Raw genomic sequence first — 18,413 nt, forward strand, 5'->3', positions numbered from 1 at the left:
GATAAATAATATGGAGGACCCCCTAAAGCCTTGCGGGGAAAATTGGTAAAAGATGGCATTGAGCTGGATGACGAAGAGTGGCAGGAGGCGGTCTCCTCCCCCAGAGTTGTAGCGATTCCAGCTAGACTTCAACTAGTACAGCTCAAAATTCTCCATAGAGTATACCTGACAGGGCCCCGTCTGATACAACTGTGGAGAGCGGAGGGAGGAGAATGCAGAAGAGGATGTGGCCAGATAGGCACACTTATGCACATATTATGGGAATGCGAGCACATACAACTCTATTGGCGACAAATACATGCTATATTGAGCGAAGAGCTCGCGACAGTTCTCCGCCCAGAAGCATGTCGATGCCTCCTAATTATTTGGGAGCCCACTGATCTAAATAGCTGCTGTCACACACAATGGGTTACATTAGGATTAATGGTGGCAAAGAGGAATATTGCACAATTTTGGGGAGCTACATACTCACCCTCTGTAGAGGCCTGGGAGGGGGATCTTGACTGGTGCATGTATAGGGAAAAGACTGTCTACATGGCCCAGGGCTGTTCCCAAAAATGGTCCAGAATTTGGAACCCGTGGAACTCCTATAGGGGACATATATGTAGCCCACCACGTAGTACTGATCACGAGGATCCCCCTACGCCGTAGTTGGTTTTATTTTGCACTGTTGTACCGAACTGTCGCACACTGTATTTGCCAATACTGGAGTTTTTATTTTTACATCCTCTGTACTGTGCAATTCTTCTGTTGATGAATGTTAAATAAAAAGAATTAAAAAAAAAAAAAGAATGGCAGAGGCTTTCATCCTTTTTTAGACCTGTGCCCTCTAAACACCTTACTCCAGAAGGAGAAATTAAAAATGCTCACCCAGCCTCAAGTCTTACCTGCCCTCGACACTGTAGACTGGTTGGTGCCTTTGGACTTGCAGGACCCCTATTTCTCTATACCGGTCCTGCCAGGCAATCGGAGCTAGCTGCGGTTTGTGCTGATACATAAGCATTTTCAGTTTGCTGTATCCCCTTTGGTCTCACCAGCTCCCCTCTAGTGTTCAGGAATCATGGCAGTTGTGGCAGCGCACCTTCGGAGGTCAGGGGTGCCAGCCTTCCTCTACCTCAATGACTGGCTGTTGAAGGCGGGCTCACCCCAGGCAGTCGTCAACCACCTCCAGACTATGGCGAACCTCATCTTATCTTTGGGGTTCACTATCAATGTGCAGAAGTCACATTTGACTCCTTCTCAGACACTTCCCTTTATCAGAGCAATTCGTGGCATTCAGGCTATGATTCCAATCTTTCAGCCTCGGTCCTGGATTTCAGTGAGGTCAACTCTGAGGCTGCTGAGATTGATAGCCTCCTGCATCCTGCTGGTCGAGCACGCCAGTTGGCATATGCGGGCTCTTTGTGGGACTTGAAGTCTCAGTGAGCCCAACAGCAAGGGGACCTCATCCAGCAGTGGTGGTTCCTGGATCGTGACTGGGTCACTGGCTGACCCCTCTCCCTTCCTCACCCAGAGCTGAGAGTGGTCACAGATGCATCGTTTCTGGGTTGGGGCGGCCACCTGGGAGTGGTGGAGATTATAGACATCTGGTCTCTAGCAGAGTTCCCAGCTCCATATCAACCTTCTGGAGCTGAGGGCCATCTGCTTGATGGTGAAAGCCTTCCTTCCGTACATTAAAGGGAGGCTAGTACAGGTGTTCAAGGACAACAGTCATGTGGTACTGCAACAAACAGAGCGGGGTGGGGTCACGTACCCTGTGCCAGGAGGACCTGTGACTCTGGTCACGGACTCTGTGCCAGGAGGCCATCTGTCTGTGGAAATGACTAGACCACCAAGGGATTTTCCTTATTGTGAGCCACCTGGCAGGATCGTTGAATTCCAGGGCGATGAGCTCGGCCATCGGTGCCTAACGGATCACAAGTGACAATTAAAATCGTAGGGAGTGCAATGTCTGTGAAGTAGTTGACTTAAAATTTTAAGTCAGTTGAAGTATTAACAGGTACATCATATTATGTTAAATAACCATCACACACTTTTGAATTGTATTCAAGGTTTAACAAATTGCTAATGTCCACAGAGACATCACTGGGATAATTCACAAAGGTAACTAACACTTGTGAGTGATTTATACATGTAAGTTGACTTTTGCATAAATTGCTGAACACATTAATGTCTACACAGACATTACATTTCTTACACACCTAGAAACAAGTAAAAAAAGAACATAATATCTACTAAATGTGGGTGATTTCACAGATCTGTATCATGTTCTGCATGTTGTGAAAGGTTACACATCTTTAGCACTGCAGAGGTCATAACAAATTGGGTCTTGATGTAACTCAGTAAATATCTGGCTTTCCATTATCCATCTATGTGCCCCTGCAGCCAGCTCTCTGTGGTCAGCTTGCTGCCCATGCCAGCCTCCCATCCGTGGTCAGCTTGCTGCCCCGAATTCTTCAAGTGAGTGCCTCTGCCACCTCCCACCCTTCCTCCATTGGCCATTAGGCTGCCCCATCTTAATTCAGCCTGCCCTGAATGCTCAGCTTGCTGCCTCTGTCACCTCCTCCTGCCTTCTTGGTCAGCACCTCAATGCCCCTGCCCTATCACCAATGCCTTCCAAACTCCATGTGTGTGCTCCTCCCTCCTGCCCTGGGCGGTCTGTTGTACTGTAACTGCCTGTGCCGGCCTACTCCATGTGGTCAGCTTGCTGCTCCTGTTCCTGCCCCCTCTCCTCTGGCCACTGTTACCCATGTACGTGCTCCAGCAAATACCCTTTTGCCCTCTTTGGTCTATGGTGCTGCTTCTGTTCATGAAGGCCTGCCCTCCGTGGTCTGCATGCTGCCCCTGAACCCCTCATGCCTGTCCTCTGTTCACAGTCTACATGCCTGTGCCCCTTCTCACCTGCCATTTGTGGTCAGCTTGTGGCCCCCGTCCATGCCAGCCTGTCCTCCATTATTTGACTTCCAGCCACTGCCCTCCATTTTCTGTGCGCATGCCCCCACCCCCTCCTGTCTGTCCATGCCAGCCAGACCTCCGTGGGCAGCTTGCCCCATTGCCCTCTGTTGTACATGGGCATACCTGGACACCCGCCATCTGCCATCCGCTGTGTTGTCACTGCCCCAGACCTGCTTTTCCTCATCAATTTATCTTGCTAAAATGCTAACCATGATTTCTATGACTAACAAACCCCCTCGTTTTGTTAATTTCTAAAGTGAATGCTTTTTTTTCAGCTTTGATTCCATCAAGATGGCTTCAGGCGTGCCACACTGTTGTCATAAATACAGAAGTTAGCATTCTAGTTGGCTGCAGTAGAATACCGGGGAACCAACTGACAGACTACTTCTGTTGGAAGTGCATGTTCTACTCAGAATGTTAGACTTTATTCTCACATGGCAGAGGAAAATAGTCTGAATTTATTGCGAATGTCTTCTTGTTTAGCTTCTGAAGCACCTTCCATAACCTCTATGAGACAATCATGAGAGGTCAGTCCGGCGAATGCAGCAGGAATGCTTTGATCCTTGTTCTTTTGGCACCCAGTCTCACAGACCGGAGGCTAATTCCTTAATTATTTTTTTAAATACCAGCTACTCACTTCAGAAATAGCCGTTCAAGGTCGTGGCAATCGCCTTGACATCTGTCCTGTATCACGCATGAGGAAACCTTGCACTGACTCTTCGACACTTACATTTGCCACTATATCAATTAAGGCGCTTACAGGAGTGGCACTTTTATAGAAAACTTCTGGATCTCCACTACATTTGATCTTTCATTTCAAGTTAACCTCTTCTATGCCCATGACGAGCTAGTCTCGTCATGGAGCGCGGTTGCGCTGTGCCCATGACGAGACTATCTCGTCATGGACCCCGCCCGCTAATGAAAGGCCCGGCACAGGAGGGGGAAAGGGCGGGGCACTCAAGGGGTTAAGAAAGCCAAGGAGAGTGTGAGCTACACTTACCCGGTATCTCATCATATTTCATCAGAACCCAGATGCCTTCTCCGGATATCCAAATACACTACGATTTATGCGAAAAAAAGGTGGGCACTCCACCATCCATGGTGAAGGTGTGGCTTTCCTGATGAAGGAGCGCAGTGCTCCGAAACGCGCGTTGAAGACCCATCACATAGCCACAATAATGTCATCCTTGTATAATTAAGACCATAATATCATGTTCAGATAATTGAACCATAGGTCACTAATCTGATCGATGGTGACGTTTCATGTGTTTTGTCATTTATAATTTACCATCATTAGGATGGCTGATGTTTATTGTTCATTATTTTCACTTTTGATAAAAGAGATATGTTTTTAAGAAAATGATAATAAAATCAATGATGTTTTAGCGAATTTATGCTCTTACACTGAGTTTTTTTAATATCATGTTTTCGGTTATTATGAGTCTTTAAATGTTGTTTTGACCACTTGACTGCCTAGGGATTTACCCTCAAATGTGTTATTGCCCTGCCCTAGGAATTCAAATTAGTTAGCAGGGGGTCCTAGTTATATGCAACAATCATGAGAGAAAACTGTTTTCTCTCAAACATGGTTCATCAAGGAGATCAGCATTTTTCACCGGGTAAAATCTCCTTAGACTACACCTCAATTCCTAAAACTAGTATGGTACTACCAACAAATGATTTATATCATGACTAAAAATTGTTATCACCATAAATGTGCTTTTTTATGACCGTCAAAACCGGCCATTCACTACAATGCATTTCAATGGGGACCATGACCCCTGAGTCCTGCAATTTCTGCCACAGCATGTTGCCATGTTGTGGCCAGCCAATTAAAGGGGAGGTCCCTCTGGAACTCTCCCTCCATATGCCCCTTGGGGTAAGGTTGTGCTCAATCTGTCCCCTATATATATTTTTTATTCATTTTCAGGATGTAGGGACCATATACTTGATCCTGTAATGGCTGGCGCAACATATTGTTCAAGGTGTGACCAGCCAATCATAGTTGACTGGTCCCCTTTAAAGTGCCCAATCGGAGCATATGTGGATACTAACAGTCCAGATATACCTTAACCCCTTCATGACTATCCCAAGCACCTTTTTAAACACTAATTTCTTGCAAATAGCTAGACTGATTAACACTAAATAACAAAACACACTCTTTCTGAGTAAAGTTCTACCTTTCCGACAAAGTTGGTGGGATTGCACTCAGACGTTTTTTCTGTGTTGCATCCCCAAATTTTCTATGGAAATTAAAATGGGAAATCTATCATTATAATGACCCTGCCCCTTTTTTTGGACCGCCACAAAACTTTCCAGGAAGGAGCTGAAGTGAATAAACATTTTTGAGAAACGTCTATTAATATTTATCAAACCAAACCCAAGTTATTACCGGAACAAAAAACATGTAATCTTTGACCTGACTATAACAACTGTGTAATATATATATATTTAATCTCCATGTAGATTCATAGAGGGCCTTAGAAGCAGACTTCTTCCACCATTGATCTGTCATTTACATTCTACTTCCATCCATGTTTGCTTACTGCATGAGGTAATGGAGCAGTCATTGGCCCGCTTGTCCTGCCAATTGTGGCATTTTCTGAACACATGGGCACATCCAGCTGAAAATGAGTGGACTTCAGTCTCAAGTCTGCTTGGCCAGTCCTTTAATTTTCAGTGTTTCCCTTTTATAGTTCCCCTTTCATTTCTTTCCTTCTCTTTTTATTTACATTTTTTAAAGAGGATAATACAGTTCTGAGGTATTAGTAAGAGGCTGCCTTCTTGGAGTTCATTTAATCTACAGTGCACTGTATCCCACATAGCAACTTCCTCTAAATCAGGCGACCACTATGGAAGGCTGTTGTCTAGTCATATCATTGTTATACCATTTAAAGATGGAAAACATGTTGGTTCTAATTGTGGAAGCCATACTGGAACTTTACAATGATAGACTACTTACACTACCCATGTAAGACGAGCTCAAGGCGCTAGGCTTAGTTTCATTATTGCAAGCATATACTTGACGTGTTTAGGCAGCAGCGTGTTTTCTTTTTTTCTCCTTGTATTTTATTTATCTTACATATTTTGTTGAGTTTGTGTGTGTTTTCTTGTGGTTGTGTCAGAGGGTGAATGTAAAAATAAGTCCGTGTATGACTGTATAAGTGCAAGGATGAGTAAAAGACTGTATGATGATTTTCAAATGCATAACCCCATTAATAACTCAAAAAATTCATAAGTCACACCCGCTGGAATCGCCAACGCTTGTTTGACATGGACTAATCTGATAGCATAAGTCTGAAGTCTGGCAGCACGCACTACATAATCAGGTATATAACAGCATTAAAGCCCATTGATGAGGGCTATACTGGTTGTTAAAGGCCCCAAACCCGAATTATAGGCCTGAGCCACAGGTGAGGGCCTATAACGAATCAGAACCGATATAGCCGGATGCAAAATATACATTTTTTAGATGGGTAACAGTGAATTATGGGGAGGTTTTTCACCAAGAGGTTCTGAGTGACATTAAATAGACAACTAGAGCAAAGCTCTAGTTGAGCATGATGTCACTCAGAACCCCGAAATTAAAAAAAGGCCGGTAATTCACTTTTTACCCATTCATAATGTTATCTTCCTCTGCTTTCAACTGCTACGCAGGAGCAGCGGATGATTAATGGGGGAGCCATACATAACAAAGCCTCTCCTCTGTCTCCCAAATTTAAAAATACAACCTTACCTGCAATCTCTAACTAACCCCGACAACCTTCCCTGCCTTCCTACCCGCAGCTGCGTTTTGTGCTTTCAGTCAAAGCAGACAAGCAGAGCTGCACTGACAGGCTCTCATGGAGGCCTGTCAGCCTGCCCTGCAATGCCTTTATGACATCACAACAGTGGTAACTAGTTTTGTTATCAACTGTTGCTATGTAATACCAGTGGGTTACGAGATTCAGAAACTAAAATAAACAAAAGGTTCTCTATGAGAGCCACACATAACAAAGCTATAAAGCTATCAGAAAATGCCATCAACTGAGAGTGGAATGTTCTAAATTAAAAAGGGAGGAGTAGAATGATAGACACTGGACTGTTGAACCAGAAGGCCTATAGCAGCAGATATTGGCCCTGAGCCACTCCATTGTCTTCAGGGGAGTCTCCAACAATCCCATGTTCTAATATAGCCTTAGAGCCCACCGTAGCAGGCTCTACCATCCATTAAAGGCCCGCTCCAGCTCGGCTAGGGCCTTTAACAAGTGAGCGGACCTATAATGGCCTGGAGAGCCAGCTACGGTGGGCTCTAAGGCTATTAGAACATTCCACCTCTAGAGGGCAGAATGTTCTGATTTGTAAAACAAAGGCCTTACGGAGTCGGAGGAGATTGAAATCCCCTTGGGCTCCGTGAGGCCTTTATTAAACATTAGAATGTGATGCTCCGGGCTTCTATCGCCCATTAGGAGGTGACTATAAGGAAAAAAAGGCCCCCCCTAATTACTTTTAGGTCCAAGAGGAGGGGGAAGGATAGGAATACGCTAATACAAAAAAATCTCTATTCTGACCTATATTGCTTTCAATGTGACTTAATCAGGTTCTAGCCTGCCATAAGACCCACCATCAGTCTGCAACACACCAAAATAAACAGTCAATTTTAATTCTTTATTTTACTGCATCTATAATATATTTACTTTAAATGTTAAAAAAACGTTGTTCTTATATTTTATCATTTTTATTTTTTTGCATACATTTAGTTGAAAAAGTACATATATATATATATGTACACAATAGCGCCAGCAAATAGGCTAGCACACACTTGATTACTTTAAAACCAAAATGTTTATAACCCCACAGCAACCTACAACAGATCATTCTCACCACACAACCTCATTCATTCAACCTACAGTCATCCTTATAAAACCACAAGAGATTCAGCCCTGTGAGGTGTCCAAGGTAGATCTAGAGAGAACAATTTATGCTGATCCAGACACCAGCAACTTCTGATGGAACTATCTCTCAAGGACCACTCCTCAGATGTAAGATTGGTCTACGCGCGTTTCAGTGGACAAGCCACCTTCCTCAGGACCGAGATATACAAAAGGGAATCTCAAACCCAGAAAACCAGGGGTTATCTGTGGGGTAATCAAAGAACAACAATTATTTTATAAAAAATGGGGTGTGGCAAGGAATATTTTTTCTTTAAAATATCTTGTACTTCATAGCCAACCTGTGATACCAGTGTACAGTGTTTTACAATGTCCCACATGGTACGAGAGTCGTGGACATGGAATTACATCCTTGGTTCCAATAAATAAAGTGCACATGAAGAATAGACCAAGAGTGTGGTAGAAGATAGACGTTACTCAAGAAAAAATGCACCATCTAGTAGAATATCATGCAAACACAGTGTGTTCTGGTTTGGAAAGCGTAAGTGAAAAAGAATACACAAGTGATGGAAAAAAAGGTAAGGCAAATTCTACAGCCCAAAAAGTAATAAAAGCCCAACAAATCAGACTAAAGTACCTGCGACTGATCAAAGAGCCAGCATCTAGTTTTTTGTAAGCCGTCTGTAAAAAAGGTGTACCATCAAACACCTGAATGCTCACACTAAATCCTGTAAGCAAAGGTCTAGAAAATAAGGGGCAGATTTACAAGCCCCTTGTGCCACTTTTGCGTCACTTTCCCCATGTTAAAAGTGACGCAAAAGTGGCGCAAGGGGCTTGTAAATCTGCCCCTAAGAGAGCTAAGTTGTAAGGAACCAGAAGGATGGTTACCCAGGCCCTCGTCACCAGCAGGCTGGACTACGGCAACGCCCTCTACGCGGGAACCAAGGCCAAACTCCAGAAGAGACTTCAACGCATCCAGAACTCCTCCGCACACCTCATCCTCGACATCCCCAGCCACAGCCTCATCACTGCCCACCTGAGGAACCTTCACTGGCTTCCCGTCAACAAGGGGATCACCTTCAAACTCCTCACCCACGTTCACAAAGCACTCCACGACGCCGGACCAACATACCTCAAACGACTCACCTTCTACACTCCAAACCGCCAGCTTCGCTCCGCTGACCTTGCCCTCGCCACCGTTCCACGCATCCACCGAATGACCACCGGCGGCAGATCCTTCTCTCACCTCGTCGCCAAGACATGGAACACCCTCCCCATCCACCTACGACAGACCCAGGACCTGCTGACCTTCAGGAGACTTCTCAAGACCTGGTTGTTCGAACAGTAGCAGCTCCTCCCCCCTGCACATTCAGAACCTCACGGGTGAGTAGCGCGCTCTACAAATGCTTTATTGATTGAAGGTCTATTTAGAAGAAAGTCATCACTTATGATGTAGATAAAGCAAGATTGCTTACCCTGCTTAAGGTATGTGACTTGACTATTCATTAATCCAAGTGTTGCATTTTAAGTTCATATCCCTTTAATTGCATGTATCTTGTTTACCAGTGGCATGCGCTATGTTATCTTTTACCATGCATTCCAAGTTCTATTGTAGATCTGTTTGTATGTGTTCCAGTAAGAGACTCAGTTGTACTTGGAGTCTTCTTCTGGATGGATGTACTGCCGTGCTGTCTTAAACTATTTGAAGATCTACTAATTCTACCGATTTTAATATTGTCAACGAGTAAGAAACCTCTCCTGTCTGTACCAGCACGGGAACGGAGAGTTAAAAGCACCCAAGGATTAAAAGAAGAAAAGAGGAGTTTGGAAAATTTGGAATTAAGAAAACGCGGAGGGAGAAGAGTAGCATTCCTGACCAGTCAACAAAAGAAGAGAATGAGCAAGGAAGTGCTGAATTAACGCTGAAGTAAAGTATATTTTAAAAATAAATATACAGTACCGGAACGAAATGGAATGGTGAAGAGGAGCGATTGGCGTATCCTAGTAGCGCTGAAAGGAGAACGCGGCAAAGGAAGAGTCGGTTTCCTGGAATCAACGCGAGGATCGTCATGAGCGTCAAGGGCTACGTCCGTGTGTAAGACGTATGCTGACGTGCAGCGCAGCGCGGCGGCCATTTTTGGTTGCTATTGGCAACGAATACACGGAGTGAATTCAGACGAGTGGTGCTGCGCGATCGGAAGAAAGTGTGCTCATTAGGCTTTAAACATCGCATTTAAGCTGGAAGAAGGTTTGGAAGTAAAGTTTATTTGTTTTGTGAGCAAACTCTGGGGGACATTAATTAATTGAAGCAAACCGCTTCAAGTGTAAACATCGCTTTTAAGCAGGAAGAAGCATTGGGAGTAAAGTAATATGTTTTGTGAGTAAAACCTGGTGAACATTAATTTATTGGATCGAACACTGAAGCTGCAAGGGAAATTTTAATTAAAAAAAAAAAAAATAAGAAGGGAACAACAATTTTAAACTAGTAGCTAGTAGTAGTAGTAGGCTGAAGAGGCGCTTACAGAGGGCAGATTTAGTCAAGGAAAATATTGAAGAACATTAATACTAGTTAAGGAAAGAAATGCAGTTTGAACCACCAGGAAAGTTTCTACAGAATAAGGGTGATTCACCATTGACATGGACAAGGTGGAAAGAAGAGTTTTTAACATACATGAAGGCGATTGATGGTGAACGCATGGGCGCAGAAAGGAAAAAGAGCATATTATTGCATTGTTTAGGATCAGGACAAGACATTTTCAGAGCACTACCACAAGTCACACCACAGATAGGAGAAGAGAACGTTAATGTGTATAACAAATCTTTACAAAGGCTTGAAAAGAGGTTTAAACCAACTACCAGCATTGCGTTGAACAGATTTAAGTTCTACACAAGGGCGCAGAAGGAGGATGAATCGTTCGATGATTTCTTAACTGCTTTAAGATCTTTATGTGTTCATTGTAAATTTGGCACGATGGCTGATGAAATGATAAGGGATCAGATAATTGTGCATGTTAGGAACAAGAAGGTGCAAGAGAATTTATGGGTGATGGGTGATCCTAGTTCATCTGAAGCAATAGATAATGCTAAAGCTGTAGAACAATCTGAAAGTTGGATGCAAAAGGTTAGGCAAAGTATGAAGAAGAATGAAAGTGTGGAAGAAGTTTGTGCTATAAAGAATAATACGGGAAGCAGTATGCAGGGTCGCAGCAGCAAGCCGGATGTTACACACAAGAGATTTATAAGCAATAAGTACAACAGTGGTAATGCGTTTCGAGGTAATGAGAGTTTGGGAGGTCAAAGTTCATGTTTTAGATGTGGAAGTAAAACACAAATAGCATCTTTCACAGGCTGTCCTGCTATTAATAGAGAATGCAGGAAGTGTGGAAGGTTGGGTTATTTTAGTAATGTTTGCAGAGAAAACAGGAGAAGTAACCCATCCACGTCTGTTTCAGGCTCAATCTCGACGGTTAGTGGAAATGAAGTGATTCACAAAGAAGTTGAAAGGAAAGAAACTTATGATAATTCTGAGTGTGAAAGTGGGTTCGTTGTATCCATTGTTAGTAAAAGCGTAAGTGAGGGAAATGAGATTTTGCTTGAATCACCTAAGTGTACGGTTAAAGTGTTGGGTGTGGAATTACAACTCATGGCTGATTCAGGATCACCATGGACGATAATATCAAAAGAATACTTTGAAGAGAAATTGCATGATGTTTGTAATGGGAAAACATTACATGCTAGTGATGTCATTGCTGAAAGTTTTGACGGATCAAGAATTGATATGGAAGGATACTTTAATGTTACGTTGTTGTTCAAAGGAAGATGTGCAGAGATTAAATTGTACATTGCTGTAAAAGGTGTAAATGTGTTAGGATGGCATGATCAATGGAAGTTTGGGATTATTCTCAACCCACGATCTTCAGAACCAGTAACATTAGGGGATTATGTTTCAACACAAAAGGTGGCCGTTTTAGATCCTAATGACAAGTTTAGAAATTTAGTTAGTAAGTACAAAAATGTTTTCAGTGATAAATTGGGAAGGCTTCAGAACTTTGAACACAAAATTATTCTAAAGGCAAACGCACATCCGGTAGTACAAAAATTAAGGGGGGTACCCATTAATGTGAGAGAAGAACTTAGGGACATGTTGAAAGAACTCACCAATGAAGGAATCATTGAAGAAATTGAGTCTTCTGAATGGGTTTCACCCATAGTTTTAGTACACAAGGCTGATAAAAAATTGACGGTGTGTGTGGATCTGAGAGCCTTAAATTCTAATATTGTCATTGATTGCCATCCTCTTCCAAATATAAACAAAGTGGTGTCTATGTTGGAAGGCGCAAAGGTATTTTCAACTTTGGACCTAAGGTCTGTGTATCATCAGATTTGCCTGTCTGAAGAGTCAAAAAACATAACAGCATTCATAACTCCCCAAGGCCTATATCGCTACACAAGGATGCCGTTTGGTTTGGCATCAGCCGCATCGGTTTTTCAAAGAGTTATGTTCAGGATTTTCAGAGATATTGATCATTTTGTTAAATGTTTCCAAGATGATATATTAATTTTTTCGAAAAATGAGGCAGAACATAATGTGCATCTGAAAGAGGTCTGCAGTAGATTGGAGGACAATGGTCTCACACTCAAGGAAAACAAATGCAAGTTGTATAAGAAGTCAGTAGAATACTTAGGACATACCCTATCAGGGGATGGTGTTGTTCCAAAGAGATCGAATGTGGATGCTATTGTTAATGCTCCAGCTCCTGTTAACAAGGAACAATTATTGAGTTTTGCGGGAATGTGTGAGTATTATAGCAAATTTGGCAATAACTTTGCATGTAAAATGGAACCATTGAGAGAGTTACTTAGAAATAATGCAAACTACATTTGGACCAGTTGTCAACAGAAAGCGTTTGAAGATATCAAGCCGGAGATAGTGCGTGCACCCACCTTGAAACCTTTTTGTTAAAAAAAGAGTGCATTATCACAGTTGATGCAAGCCTATATGGTATTGGTGGTGTACTTTCGCAAAGGTATGGTAGAGAAGAATGGAATGTGGCGTTTGCTTCAAGAACGCTCAATGAGACAGAGAGAAAGTATTCTGTGATAGAAAGAGAACAACTTGCTTGTGTTTGGGCCATTGAACACTACAAGTTGTTTGTATGGGGTAGCAAATTCACGTTAAGGACAGACCATAAACCATTAGTGAACATCCTTTCATCCTGTGGAGGGTGAAATTCTACTGCTAGGATTGCTAGGCGTTCATCTAGGCTTCAAGAATATAATTTTAAGACGGAGTATGTACCATGTGTTCAAAATGGATTGAATGTTGTTAAAGAAACTGATTTTGTACTTAACATGTGTGACATCATGCCTGCACAATTTCATGAGATTAGTGAGAACCTATGGGAAGAGTGTGTTAAGAAGGATAGGGACTGGCTAGAAATTAAAAAATATGTTATGGAAGGATGGCCCAACAAACATCAGATTAGACCCGAGTTATTACCTTTGTTCAAGGTCGCAGGGGAACTAGAATTTGAGGGAGATTTTCTTTTTAAATATTGTGAATGCATTCCCCCGAAAGGAATGCCAGACGTCATTCTTAAAATAGCTCACAAGACGCATCCTGGCATTTCATCTATGAAACGCCTAATCAGGAATTTTTTTTGGTGGCCAGGAATTGACAAATTTATCGATCGCGTAGTCAGGGAATGTGAATTATGTGTGTCTAGTGAGTGAATGCTGAGTGTTAAAACTCCTCCTTTAAGAATGATTGAATGGCCAAAGGAACCGTGGCAAAACTTAGCCTTTGACATTTCTGGTCCTTTTCACATGCTACCGGAAAAGTTTAGATTTGCGTTCGTGTTAGTGGATTACCATTCAAAGTGGCCTGAGGTCAAATTTGTGAACAAAATCACCACGGAAGTTGTCTTACATTTTTTAAAGAAATATTTGCACATGAGGGATGTCCATCGTGTCTTGTCACTGACAACGGTGTACAATTTACTTCATCAGAGATGAAAAAGTTTGTAGGTGAATGTGGCATTAAACATATTTTCACTTTCTTATATGGACCGCATGAAAATGGTCAGGTTGAAAGATTTAACAGGGTTTTAAAGGATTTCATTGTTGAATCTGTCAAACTAGGGGATGATTGGTTGAGTAGAGTTAGAGAGAAATTATGGTTATATAGAATAACTCCTCATACCACAACTGAACCCAGTCCTTTCTAATTGTTGAGGTTAAGAGAGCCAACCTCTAAAATGTGCCCATGGTGGTTTCGACAGAAGTGTGTTAAAAAAATCTGAGCAGGGAATGTGTTAAGGACATTGCTTTTAGAGTGGAGAACAAACAACAGAAAACTTGTGCTTGGTTTGATAAGAAGTGGAGAACTCAAGTACCATCTTTTAGAGATGGTGATTGGGTTAGGATTTTAAAACCAGGAATCATCAGCAAGGGTGCCAGCAGATTTGGAAAGGCCATTCAAATTAAAGAGTTTTTAGGAACTCTGTTGCCACTCAAGATGGTAAGGTATGGAACGTTAGAAGTGTGGAAATATGGATTTTTCTGATCAGTTATGTCCCCTATCTTGGACCCCAACGGTTCCATGTATGAATCACAAGTACATGTATGTTCCCTCCAGTTCCAGTTATGAAGACGCAAATAAATGTGCGTCCACCGTCAACATGTCCTCTGTCAGATCCGCCATGAATAGGCCGGATATTCTATTCCTAAGTATGAAAGGCCACCGGCTTTATATGGTTCACTTATGCCATTTTACAGTCCAGGCAAATAGGCCCTGATTCTGTCATCGAACCCTTCTTGCCTTCTGCCTCTGAAAGCTCCAGTCTGAGCCTGCAACTGTGACCATGAACTTTGTCTCATTCTCTGCGCGGCTCACGAAGCCTGACATCAGCCTGCTGCTTGCCAAAAAAACTGCATTTCACCTTCGAAATTATCTGCTCCGTTCCCTGCCCGATGCATTCCTGTCTAGCAGTTTAAGTAAACATTCTTTCCAGCTACCGAGCAAAGGCCCGGCTTCTCTGTCTTTATGAAAGTAATTCATAGCCCTATTGCTATGGAAGATTTCCGCCCTCGCATCCAGTGTAGACACTTAGACGCTTGTACACGCACTAACAGTCAGTATAGTCAGTATAGAATAAGATTCTACTCGAAGAGACCTCTCTTTTGGATAACGTAGTTCTTTAAACATGGGATGTTAGATATGATTTGGGATTAGGTTGACTTGACCCTCCAGACTTCTGTCGCCACATGTAGAGCTAAATGTCAAGTCCCCTTCACCCCCTAGTTGCGCGTCAATTACACGTCATGCTGCTGCGCGCGCATTTCTGCCAAGCATTTCTGCTGACATTGCGAAATTCTTTCATAGAACCACCCTCTTATGACGTCACATCTGATGACGTTCTTTAAATCACTCCCAGTTACGCCTATTTTTGCTACGCACGAATACATTATCACCACTATCAATTGTTACGCCTCTTGTATTTGCTTCACTGTAATGCCTATTGTATAAAAGTAATTGATTGTCAATAACGTATGTACTTCACTTCCTGAACCTTCGTGGTGATGGAACTTGGAGCAACCGATTATAATCGACCATTGGAATAAAGCCCATTCCGAACCTCTAATACCACGGATTCTGCCTCTTATTTACTGAGCTATTTTATTATGTTTCTGTATCAAATTAAGTCCCGGTAATTAAATTATTTACCACAGAAGGGTTGCAAGATGTCCAACAAGCCCTTCTAATGAGTCAGACCATAGAAACAAATGTAATGCTGGTACCTCTGGTGAATCCAACAAGGCGAACAAAGATGATTCTCTGTTTCCTAAAGTTAGAACCTCAAACCGTTTAAAATATTTTCCCAGGAAGTTAAATGACTATGTTTAGATGTTTTTTTTGTTTTCTTTTCAATTGTAGTTTCTTCATATATTGTTTCCTTTTTGTTTTATTAAATGAGGGGGTTGTGTTGCATTTTAAGTTCATATCCCTTTAATTGCATGTATCTTGTTTACCAGTGGCATGCGCTATGTTATCTTTTACCATGCATTGCAAGTTCTATTGTAGATCTGTTTTTATGTGTTCCAGTAAGAGACTCAGGGGCATATCAGCAACACCCGGCGATAATTATCGCATAGTGCTCTTAGCGTGAGGATAATTATCGCCGGGTAACATGGATTTTTATCGCTGAGATAGCGTGCTATTAGCAACGCTTATCTCCTCAGCGATAAAAATCCTCACGCTAACTGCCTAACGTGAGATTATCGCTGGGTTTCCAGCGATAATATCACGTAGTGTGGCGTTAGCTTGCTGATAGGGACTCACAAACGTAGCCATGATATCCACCTTCCATAGGATATCATGGCTAAGTCAGTCCTGAAGCAGGCGTAAGGAAAGTAGCGATAACGGGGGTTATCGCTACTTTTCCTGCCACTATGCTTCATAGCGTGGGGCTTGATGATAGGAGAAATGTCGCTTAGCGACATTTCTCCTGTCATGTTAGGTCAGGAACGCCCACTTTGCATCTCATTAGAGATGCAAAGCTGGGCGTTAGGAATCCCCACGCTAAAGCAAGGTTTCATGCTTTAGCGTGGCCTTGCTAATTAGGCGATAAAATTATCGCCGCTTTTCGGCCGAAAACGGCCGCAAAAGCGGCGGTAATTTTTTATCGCCAGCTTGTAAATACGCCCCTCAGTTGTACTTGGAGTCTTCTTCTGGATGGATGTACTGCCGTGCTGTCTTTTAATAAACTATTTGAAGATCTACTAATTCTACCGATTTTAATACCAAGGTTATCAGCATAGTTATGCCTGGTCCATCATTTCGGAGATTTATCATTACTCGCATTTTATTCGAAATGTGTTTTATGTTTATTGAAGACACTTCCCAGCTGAAAAAGGACGGAAAGGATTGTGTATCACATTTTGAAATAACACTAAAGATACTGCGTACTTGATTAAGACACAGAATAGTTCAGTCTAAACCCCCGTATCGAGTTTATATGATGTTGATTTTTCACATATTGTTGTACACTGGCCCATGCTCATAAGGAGCATGTGATGTTAGCCCCAAAACTATTCTCTCTAGAGAGTGTGGCTGTTTTAGTGATATGGATGCGAGAAAATATCGCGAACCGATATACTGTCCGCAGTTCCAATCTGTTATGGGGATACAATTAGACAATCTGATGCAAAGTCCTATTACTACAAAGGTTCGACTTACTTGCTTAACTATGTAGTAAGCTATAATATTAAGATCGAAAATGCGCGCCAAGATGGAAGCTCCTCTTACCACCTCCCTTCTTTGAAAAAGAATATTTAAAGCTAAACTTAAACTCCTGCGTCTCCTTACCTTCATAGCGCTGTTTTAAAGAGACGAAAATCCCGTATCAGGCATCTGTTTATGACAGCAATCGCAAAAAAGGCACACCGGAACGGGTTCTTAAATCTCACGTAAAACAAAGGGAAATCACGTAAATCTCGCAAGTGCAGGACATCACATCTGGTAGCCAGAGTTTGAGAGGATATGAATGATGAGCGATGGGGGCCGCCATATTGGAATGTAATACAATGCATGACGAGGTCTGTCTCCTTACTAAACAAATAGTTTAAATTTAACAAAAGAATGAGACTCTGCAAATTAAGCATATAAAATACCTTCTATCTTTTTTAGTTGATATGAAATCAAAATTGACGTCAAGACCAGTATATCTACAGATAAGGTCCTACAATCACATGATGTCGCCCGGCATCACGTGTTACGATATATGAATTCGCCATAGCGATATCCACACTGATGGCAGACATATTGAGCAATCTGCATGTTAGGTTTGCGTAATGTCAGACACCAAAAATGGCAATGACTAATAGCGGACTATAGCCGCTTAAAAGTACAAGTAGTTGGCAAAACAGGCTAATATGCCTCAATACAGTGTCTGAAATCCTGACTTCTTTGGAATCCATTGCAAAAATGTGTAGGACACAAACAAATTAGCAAAGTTACCTGTGTGCCAATATTCGTGTATGGATTTCCAAAAAAACAGTCCACCAGGAATATGTGGTTATTCCCGAATAACATGCATTCAGAATATACCACATCACAGCCTGCTAGTCTGGGTTGGAATGCTGAAGTGCGGCAATCTACCTAAGCTGAGTCTGCTAAAGGACACAGTCCTGGAAACTACTCGGACCCATCACAAGGGGGGCATTCATGTGACTATCCATACAATCTCCTCATTCAGACCTCTACGCACTGTGTCACAATGAAAAATCCAAAACGTTTCCCTATCCTTTCTAACTTTGTCAGTATCATGTCCCGGTTTGGTGATAATTTTCTCGAGAATGAGCCATTTCAGCTCATTCTCATTATGATGATTGTCCATGCAGTGTCTTACCATCGGTGCTTGTGTTTTGTGGGTCCTGATAGCTGACTTGTGTTCTGACAACCTTAAGCGGAGTTCCCTCCCTGTCTCTCCTATGTATCCAAGACCACAGGGGCAGATGATAAGATAAACTATATTACTGCTTCTGCAGTTAGTGTGGCTTTTTAGTTTATCTAACTTGGTTCCATAG

General features: G+C 42.3%; 1 protein-coding gene across 1 annotated transcript in view; it reads right to left on the minus strand.

The window, feature by feature from the left end:
- The window catches only part of LOC146858872 (endogenous retrovirus group PABLB member 1 Env polyprotein-like), a 38,029-nt gene extending 20,735 nt beyond the window's left edge, over window positions 1-17,294 (minus strand). The window contains exon 1 of the mRNA XM_085646921.1: window positions 17,194-17,294. The gene's annotated coding sequence lies outside the window, so the exon portion shown is untranslated. The remainder of the gene's footprint in view (window positions 1-17,193) is intronic.
- Between the last annotated feature and the right edge of the window lie 1,119 nt (window positions 17,295-18,413).

Source organism: Triturus cristatus, chromosome 3_2 (assembly GCF_964204655.1).
Source record: "Triturus cristatus chromosome 3_2, aTriCri1.1, whole genome shotgun sequence".
Classification (NCBI taxonomy): domain Eukaryota; kingdom Metazoa; phylum Chordata; class Amphibia; order Caudata; family Salamandridae; genus Triturus; species Triturus cristatus.